At 50.9% G+C, this 9,720-nt stretch overlaps 1 protein-coding gene across 1 annotated transcript in view; it reads right to left on the minus strand.

Moving 5' to 3' along the window:
- Shab (potassium voltage-gated channel shaker cognate b) overlaps positions 1–9,372 on the minus strand; it is a 37,982-nt gene extending 28,610 nt beyond the window's left edge. Inside the window, exon 1 of the mRNA XM_075669795.1 lies at positions 8,675–9,372. The gene's annotated coding sequence lies outside the window, so the exon portion shown is untranslated. The remainder of the gene's footprint in view (positions 1–8,674) is intronic.
- Between the last annotated feature and the right edge of the window lie 348 nt (positions 9,373–9,720).

Consider the following 9,720-nt stretch of genomic DNA (forward strand, 5'->3'; position numbering starts at 1 on the left):
AATCGTCCACACGTGGATCGCCGCCAGCAGAACTCGCCGGTGACAGTCGCGGATATCGCAAAGGGGTCCGCGGGCCCGCAACATTCGCCACGGCGGGAATAAACACGTTGGCCGCCGTGTACAGAGCCGCGCGACTTGGAGCGGCCCGCAGCGACGCCACCGACTGCCCCTTACCGCAGTGCACGCGTGGTCGCAGCCCGAGAGACACGGTACTCAGCCGACGCGTGCACGCGTAGCCGCGGCAGCAGCAATCGCGGATCGTTAGACAGGGAACACGCGACGATTCGGCGGGAGCGAGATCGATGCGTTCGCAAGGTCGCAGCTGTGTTCGCTCTCTGTGATTCCTGAGGGCGATTTTAAATTAAGGAGACGGGTGCGCCAAGCGGTAAAAACAGACGATTTTGAACACAGGGAATGCACGTCTTCCAATAGAACCAACAGATCATATTAAAGCAGAATGCACAGTTTAAATAAATGGAACAGACAGAATATAGAATATATAATTTATTGACAGGAAAGACAGAGAGGTCGACCTGAGCTAGTGCGCTCTAGTCTGCTACTCTGCAGTGGGGAACAGGGAAGGGGAGTGAAAGTACTGGGATGGGTGATGATGATAAGAGAAGTGATGAGTGCTTATGCATATGAGACAGTTGCCTTGCTAGAGCCGCTCATCGAGCTTGGTGTCCTGCATAAACTTCAACAACACTTTAGTTGCACGCATTGAAAAATGGAACAGACAATTTTAAGCAGAAAGAATACACCACTTTAAACAAAGGGAGCGGACGACTTTAAACAGAGGGAAGAGGTGATCTGGAGAAAAATCGATCGTCATCGCTTCGTCTGGAGACCGCTAATGCGTAAATAGCGGAACTATAGTGTCAACGCAATGTTTTTATTATAATTTTCAAACACCATGAATCGTCAAGTGGAGACTTCTCTTTTCGATTACCGTTACTGCTTTTTTTTTTTTTTTGCGTCGCCAGAGTACGTTGTATTCATGCCAGAGTACGAAGTTTGATTTTGCCCGTTTGATTCAGTCGAAACCGCAGCAGTCATGGAGGCATTACGGAATCAGGGTGTAGATGAGCCATATGTAAAAATACTGGAAGATATATACAGCGGCTCCACAGCCACCGTAGTCCTCCACAAAGAAAGCAACAAAATCCCAATAAAGAAAGGCGTCAGACAGGGAGATACGATCTCTCCAATGCTATTCACAGCATGTTTACAGGAGGTATTCAGAGACCTGGAGTGGGAAGAATTGGGGATAAAAGTTGATGGAGAATACCTTAGCAACTTGCGATTCGCTGATGATATTGCCTTACTTAGTAACTCAGGAGACCAATTGCAATGCATGCTCACTGACCTGGAGAGGCAAAGCAGAAGGGTGGGTCTGAAAATTAATCTGCAGAAAACTAAAGTAATGTTTAACAGTCTCGGAAGAGAACAGCAGTTTACGATAGGTAGCGAGGCGCTGGAAGTGGTAAGGGAATACATCTACTTAGGGCAGGTAGTGACCACGGATCCGGATCATGAGACTGAAATAACCAGAAGAATAAGAATGGGCTGGGGTGCGTTTGGCAGGCATTCTCAAATCATGAACAGCAGGTTGCCACTATCCCTCAAAAGGAAAGTGTATAACAGCTGTGTGTTACCAGTACTCAAATATGGGGCAGAAACCTGGAGGCTTACGAAAAGGGTTCTACTTAAATTGAGGACGGCACAACGAGCTATGGGAAGAAGAATGATGAGTGTAGTGTTAACGGGGATGAGAAGAGGGCAGATTGGGTGAGGGAACAACCGCGAGTTAATGACATGTTAGGTGAAACCAAGAAAAAGAAATGGGCATGGGCCGGACATGTAATGAGGAGGGAAGATAACCGATGGTCATTAAGGGTTACGGACTGGATTCCAAGGGAAGAGAAGCGTAGCAGGGGGCGGCAGAAAGTTAGGTGGGCGGATGACATTAAGACGTTTGCAGGGACAACATGGCCACAATTAGTACATGACCGGGGTAGTTGGAGAAGTATGGGAGAGGCCTTTGCCCTGCAATGGGCGTAACTAGGCTGATGATGATGATGATGATGACGAAGTAGCAGTCTAATGTGTTTATGCTCCCACCGTTCGAAAGCTAGCGTGAATTCCCAAAGAGTTCCATGTTTTTAGTCCAACAAGATGCAGCGTGAAATTGTATCACGTGCACAGATATGATATCCGCGCATCCGTTTCTGCTTACAGAATCATACACAACGAATAGCTCGCCAGGAAGCTACGCCAAGGTGACCTTGAAACATGAGTCCCGGATAAATAAATGGGCAGGCTGTGCTGCCGGCTGATGTATAGTTCACGCGGGCAGGCGGGCTTCCTGTCCTTATCGGCGCTCATTGATTACCCAGCACATGCGTTGTAAATCACGAGCCATGAGTAACGAACATGCGTGTCATAATATCTTAACGATGCACATTAATGACTCAGAGCGGGTAAAAAGTTAACCGACGCGAAAGGCATACATATGTAAATGTACACTAGTCACAAGCAGCCGGCTCCAGTGCGATGATTCAACGACGAATAAAGCTTTTCTTGTCAGGCATCCTCCGCAGGCAGTGCAATAGGCCGACGCAGAAGACGGCGATGTGAGGCTCTGCCGACCCCGACATGTGCATAATGACTCACATTGAGTTATTCGTTGTAAAATCGGAGTATAGTTTTGAAGCCGTTCGTTCACAACACCTAATTGTTGTTGGCTGGCGCACGTTTTGGATAACTACTAAAACGAACGGCTTCTCAAGGACTGTCCCGTAAGACACCAGAATTACGTACGATGCAACGAAGAACACAGGAGAACGTTGTAAGTTGAGGCCGCATTACTTGCACTGGTGATGTAGCCCGCACTGCGTGCAACGTTTTTCAAGACAAGTACTTATTTGGCAACTTCAGATCGATTTGGGCTTCGTGGGATTTGGATATGTGTCTGCCACTTTAGGACTACTCTCAGAAAAATAAGGCGATTTGAGGCCTTCTAGTGCACGAAGGGCACAAGGCGCCAAATACAAGCTTGGAACGAAAAAGTGCACAAGTTAGCGTACAGGCACGCGCGGAGCAGTAATAACGCGTAATTAGCGCAAAGAAGGAGAAATTGAACCCAGATGCGCTCGTTCAAACTGCGCGCATAAGACCGGAAGTGTGGTTTACTAAGTGAAAAATATACGCCGATTCTGGAGACAGACAAGTATAAACATGTGGGCTGATCCCGAAGGTAGAGCAGTCTAAACAACAAACGATGTGGTACACTAATGCGCTCAAGAAAACCTGTCTTTCTTCGATGTCAACCGCTGCTGACTCGCCTTTTTTAAATGTATAACTGGCACATTAGAGAAATTTTCATAATTTTCTTGGTTGTCATTTGCGATCCAAGTTAAAGACTGTCACTTTCCTGTACGCTCATGGAAACTTCGACTTTACGAGCTGAGTTTTGCGTGTTTTGAAAGAAGGAACACAAGAGAAATCTCGTGCGCCTTTCACTCAACGCGATTAGCCTAATTTCTTCCAGCGAGCGCAACTCCCGGCTCTCTTTCCTTTTCTCGCATACATGTGTGAAACCTGTCAACTTGGTAACATATGCACGACCGCGCTCTTTTGTGAGGATATAACGGGCTGCCAAAAGAAAAAAGAAAAAAAGAAATAAACAAGGAAACGCGACGTTACCTTGAAGCTTGTTAATGGGCGCTGGGCATGGGACACGACACGCGCGTTGTATCGAGCTGGAGCACCAGTGCACACGCGGCGGGTGTACGGAATAGCAAGCGTGACGCACACGACGACGTGCAATGTCGGCGCCACACCCATCCGTCATTACAGTGAAGCCACACACGCGGCTGGACCGCCCTGGAAACGGCTATCGTACTTGCAGCGGGATGAAAGAGCGCGCAAGGCTGCGCGTGCACAAAGCCAGGAGTCGAGCCGTCGACGAAGTCGAGGACGAATCCACCGAGATCCTGTTGCGTTCCTCCGTTGGCCCTGCTTCACCCGCAGGGCCCAAGTGTTGAGGATAACAACAATGAAACGTGTTTGAAAGGAAACTTTCGACCTTGAGGCAAGAAATGCAAAGCAAAGTGACAGGCGCAACGTGTGGAGACGGCAGAACGGCAGTGCTCACTAGTGAACAAACGTGAGTAGATAATATTCTACTTGAGATTAGGAGCAAGAAATTGAGTGAAATCCGTAGGCAAGGTTACCGTTATACTATTAAAGAAATACAATTGGTGCCACAAGAAGAAAACGCAGTCAGGGCAGGTAGAGGTTTAGATGGAGTCACGAGAAGGGCAAATGGAAATATCTGTGAGAGGCCTTCATCCTTCAGTAAACTTAAACAGGCTGACGGTAATGATTGTGGTCAACAATGAGAAATGGAAAGGGTGGAGGAGGGTCACTGGCAAAGCGAACTTTACGTTGAGGGCAAGTACCCACGATAAAGCGACGTAGCATATAGCTTTTGTTGGAGCTAGTCGGTCAGACATGTTTGTATAATTATTAAGGCGCGAAAGAACGGAGAAGAGACACAAATAAACAACACGAGTGCAATCCTGTTTATTTGTGCATTTTCGTCTCCGTTTTTCGCGCCTTGATAATTGCGCAAGTTCCATCGAGCTCCCGTGCTTTCCGGTGCATCCTTGAACGGCCTCTTATTGAGAAGTCACTCATTTTCCAGAGTTCAAACTTTAAAACTATTTTTAGACGTGTTTGGCACGTGCCAACAGGGTGTCCAAAAAGCCGATTATCGTCGTCTCGGCGATTATTGTTCAAAAGCGAAACGTTGGACGAGAGACAAATATGCGCTAGGTGAAAACAGCCGTTGAGAGCCACGCAATGTCCGTCCTATAGGGGCATTATCCAAAATGTGACAGAATAATTATCAAGCGAAACAGCAACTACATCAACAAGGCTATTTAAATACACGAGCCGCGTTATTTTTTTACGCAAGTAAAAAAAAGAGATTTTTACAAAGTTTCTGAACAGTAAGCAACGCAAAACTAGCTGGCTCCCCGGCATGCATTAGCCAGCAAGGGGATGCGCGGCTCTCCAGTGAGAGATCCACTTCAGCGCATCCGGTAAAACTATAAATTGGCGCACCCACGAGAAGAAGGGGGCGGGGGCTAAATTTCTCCGAGTCTCACTAGCGGCAAGTTTCACCGGCCCACTGCCAACTCAAGCATAGGCGGAAGAGACGCGCGGTCATTGCATGCTACACAGCCTCCTTTTCCTGCAGTACGGTCGGGGAAAAGAAAGAAGCTCAAAAACTTGTCAAGGCACTCGCGCTAAGGCAGCCTTTCCCGTCGCCGTTGTGTTTGTCAGTGTGACGGCGGAGTGACTCACCGAGCCTCGGGCGACGGTGAGCAAGCATGCGCGGGGCACGGCATGCGAGCGCGTTCCTATTCTGAGAACTTTCTCTCAGAAAAAGAAATTTCGTTTGAAGTTGCGACGTATTTTACGCACGCTGGTGTACTCCGCTAAAAAGCGCATTTGCTTCTTGCTGTAAATAGAAGTATAGAAAAAAAAAAGGGGGGGGGGACAAAATGGTGATGAGACGAAACAAAATACCAAGACGCAGTGCTTCCAATTTTTCTTTTTTCGGGGAAAAAAGAAAGAAAAAATGTTTCTCGCTGAGGGCTGCGGAAGGCGCTGAGCCAACATATGGCGCCTTCTTATGCAAATGAAGTTCTTGGTAGCAGCACGCTGGAGGTTCCTTCGACCCAGCATTATTGTTTCTTTTCTTGCGCCTTTAGTTGTACGACTGCAGCAACGACAAATCGAACCACTCACTCTCATGCTTTCGGGAGTAGACTATCGTTTATTTTTCGAATTCGGCTGCGGATTCCGTAAAAGCTGCACGATGACAGCAAAGGCGTCAAGGCGGAGAAGTCTGTTTCCTCCTTGCTGTCCATTTTCGCGTCGATTCAGTGAAATTTCTCGAAAAATGCGTTTGAAATTAGTACGCTTTTCACACACACACGCGCTCTCATTATGGAAGTACTACTGCGTCCACTTTTTCTTTGTTCGATGCTGAAGCATGCAAATACAAACATGTTCAGTAAACTGAATAGGGTACAGCAGTGCCGCTTTGAGGCTTGATACCGACGTCATGAGGAGGAAACAAAGTACACATTAAATGTGTTTCGCATAAAATACAGATTCGCTGCTGCTAATGTCTCTTCTAAAAAAATCTGAAAGAGCCCTCGAAAATTTTGATTAAGTAGTGTCTTTAAATACGGGACTTCACTAAGAAATATCAAGGCACCTCGCAAAAGTTAGACAAAATCGGCACAATCCGCAAGTCTTGTGGAGGTCAGTTGGGCTCGTTGGCGAGACTTCATCTTGCGACAAGGGCGGACAGCGCGCGTCCTGTCCACTTCTGTTGTCCGCGCGTGTTCACAGCGCAGTACGCCCCTGATTACAATTTGTGCAGTCTGCCTAGCACTCTCATGACAGTACAGCGCAGAATTCAAGTACGTTTCACTTGAGCTGCAAGTTTCTTCTTCTGTTTTTTCCCCCGCTCAGGTTTAAATAAAAGGCACTTAGTGAGTGGGAGGACATCGTCTCACCGGCCGTGAGCGCGAAATTTTTTAGAATTAACTCTCCCAGGTGGACACCGAGTCACCAGCTGGCAAGCCGGCGAGTCCGCGACACCGCCTTTCTTGAAGGAATGCCAAATCGCTGACGCAAGGCGGAAACAACGCATTAAGAATGGGTGGTCTGCCCTGCCAAGAGCACCGGCGCGGCAACTGCGCAATGGGCTCAGCCAAGAAGCACGCCTCGAACGAAGCACGTACGAATCGAATGAGCCCCACAAGAAGCGAACTCTTCACAGACGGCTGCGTGATCATTACGGGACACGAACAAAACTCGGACGAAAACAGGACAAGTACCTGTTGCTTTTTTCTTTCTGTGTTTTGATCAGAATACCGAGCTGAACGATGCAATTTTGACGTGTGAACTAGTGTAGACGAGAACTGGTTTTCTTCAAAGACGAGTTCACGTTAACAGTCATATATGGCAGTTGGCGGTAAGCGCGATCTTCAAACGAGTGTTCTGATTAGCAGGTCTCAAACGTGCTCTCGGGACAAAGGAATGACAACACAGTTGTGCTAACAATCAAAAGGGAATTCATTGCACCTTTCATACACTAATTCCTGCTAGCCGAATTACTGCCCATAGAACATGCCGATGGGGGCGCGACAAATCCAGGAAGTCCGACTCACCGCGACCGGATAGCGAGTGAATATGTTTGCTCCCATGCTGGACACCTACGCCTAATCGTTCGCGTGTACAGTGAAGCGAACGGTTTCACGTTCGAACGATCGTGTTCGTCCATCCCAGTGCCCCACTTTTAAGCCTTTCTGGGGGGACGGTCCCACAATGCGTGTCGGCGCACGCGCGGAGCGTTCACGCTGCTCGCCGATCCCAAGCCAAAGAGAAACAGGCTACTCCCTTTTGTGCCCGAGTAACCCAGCCGTTAGGTGGCGTTAGCAGCACAACACTCGCGCCATCTCGTGTACTAATCTGCTACCACATCGACTGCCGCCGGATCAAAGCCACGCGGCGAAGTCGGATTACAGGAGATGCGAGCGACGCAGGGGAAACCATATCAGGGAACGCGTGAAAGTCGAGTGTTTCCGCAAGAGCACCACGTACTGTACCGCGAGGAAAAGACTCGATGGACGATATATGAGCAAAAGGAAAGGGTACCGTGTAGCAAGAGATATACTTAACAAAACGCTCCCGTGGGCTCTAAACTGCCGTGGTGGTTGAGTGGCGTTCCGCTGCTGAGGTCACTCAGCAGCCGCGTTCTCAGGGAAGGCATTAGCTCGAATGTGAAGTGGTCTACATTATTTCTGAGCCCTCGGCTGTGAGCAGCCAAGAACGCACGCCCCTTACATGAACAATGAGAAGGCACCGTAGAGGAGCGCTCGGGGATAACATTGACTCGCAAACGCTAGCAGTTTATGAGGTCAGCAAGCAACAAATTCATACCAACTTGAAGCCAAGTTCGAGACCCGAACGGCTGCAACGCGCATGGAAAAAGTTTGTTCAGTACCGTACGCGAAGTAATCTATCAACACCGCGCCGCCAGCGACACAGTGAACAATGCCCGACGCCGAACCTGACGTTCAGGCGAGAGGATCTGCAGACCAGTGCACCAGACAGGGCCTGCCACGATACCGAGAAATACTAGGCAGCTGATGCACCGGGAAGTGCGTGCCAGGCACGAACTAACATATCACACAGTAAGGAAAGCACGAGATAGGCGAAAATGTGCTTAAAGGTTTCAAGTGCGGAGCACAACGACCTGTCGACGTCGTGTAGATTTCGGCATCGTGTAGATACAGACGAGCAAGGCATGAAGAGAGTTAAAAGGCAGAACGAGACCCGCTACTCGGCTTTCCAACATCAATTCACGCACGCTTCCTAGACTTAGCTGTCTGGGCCAAGCGTGCGTGCGAGCCTAGGTCTCGACCGTAAATCAGCATCGGACGCGTCACCCCCCCCCCCCCCCTTTCGCAGGGCAACAGGGCGTCGACAAGAACCGCTAGCCCAATGAGACGCAACAACGCGAGCGGTTTCCCTTTCGCGCAACGGCCGGGAGCGAAGTTGGACGCACTGTCGGGGAACTACTCACCCAGAAAAGAGTTGAGCGGTGGCGCGCGCAGCTCCACTCCTCAGAGTCGGTGGCGACCGACGACTACGTTGACGGGAGGCAGCGGCCCGCAGCAACGCCGTGCCACTAGGGCCGCCGCTCGGTCTAGGGCCGACTCGCTGCCGGTGGCGCAAGGGCCCCGCATGGCGGCGGGCCTCCTCCGGCCTTGGGCGCGTCCCAGCCGCCCTACGACAACGACGACTGTGGCAAGGTCGAGCGAGCCACACGGCTTCGCAACGCCACAACCGCAAACGGACGCGCTAGTGGGATTCACCGAGCGCCGCCAGTCCAGTCCGGCACGGCACCGGCGCACGGGTACCGTCAGGAGAGGCTCGTGTTGGCTAGCGGGCCGCCGCTCGCCGCAGAAGCAGCACCGCTCCATGGGCGATGGGGCGCCGCCGGTGCGGGCGCCGCCGCGGGTTCATGGGCGCGAAGAGAACCACGCGAACACGACGGCCTCTCGAAGGTCTCTCTCTTCCCTAGAATAGGGGCAACATGGACCTCGTGCGACGGCAGCCGTCGACAGAGACACAGGCCACGAATGACGGCGGTTGCGGCGGTGCAGCGGACGGCCCCGCGTAGAGCCCTCGGTCCATGCTACGGGGGCGGGCGAACGGGCGCGTCGACTTGGCAGGGCGCTCTAGTACGGGCGGCCCCGGCGCGGAATCAGAGGAAAGCTGAGGGAAAACGAGGGGGTCGACGACAAAGAGGAGGGAAAGGGGTTCGAAGCAAGACAGCGCTGGTCACGTGGCGACCATTAGAAGAACCGAGGGGGCACACAGCGCCGCCGCCCCCGGAACAACCGGCATTCGCACACACTGCTCCCCTCCTTCATTTCCTCCTCTCCCATCCCGGCGAGCAACGGCGCCGAGACGCCGCCGCGCGCCGCTACAGCGTCCAACTCCTCCGATCATCTGTTTGTGTCCGCGGTCGCTGGACCATGTCATACGGACGACAAAAGCATTCGTCTTAGCAGTGGAAGCGGCCAGAAATGTCGCCGACAACGATTGCACGCAAGTGGAGAAGGC

The sequence above is a fragment of the Dermacentor variabilis genome, chromosome 9, assembly GCF_050947875.1.
Source record: "Dermacentor variabilis isolate Ectoservices chromosome 9, ASM5094787v1, whole genome shotgun sequence".
Lineage (NCBI taxonomy): Eukaryota > Metazoa > Arthropoda > Arachnida > Ixodida > Ixodidae > Dermacentor > Dermacentor variabilis.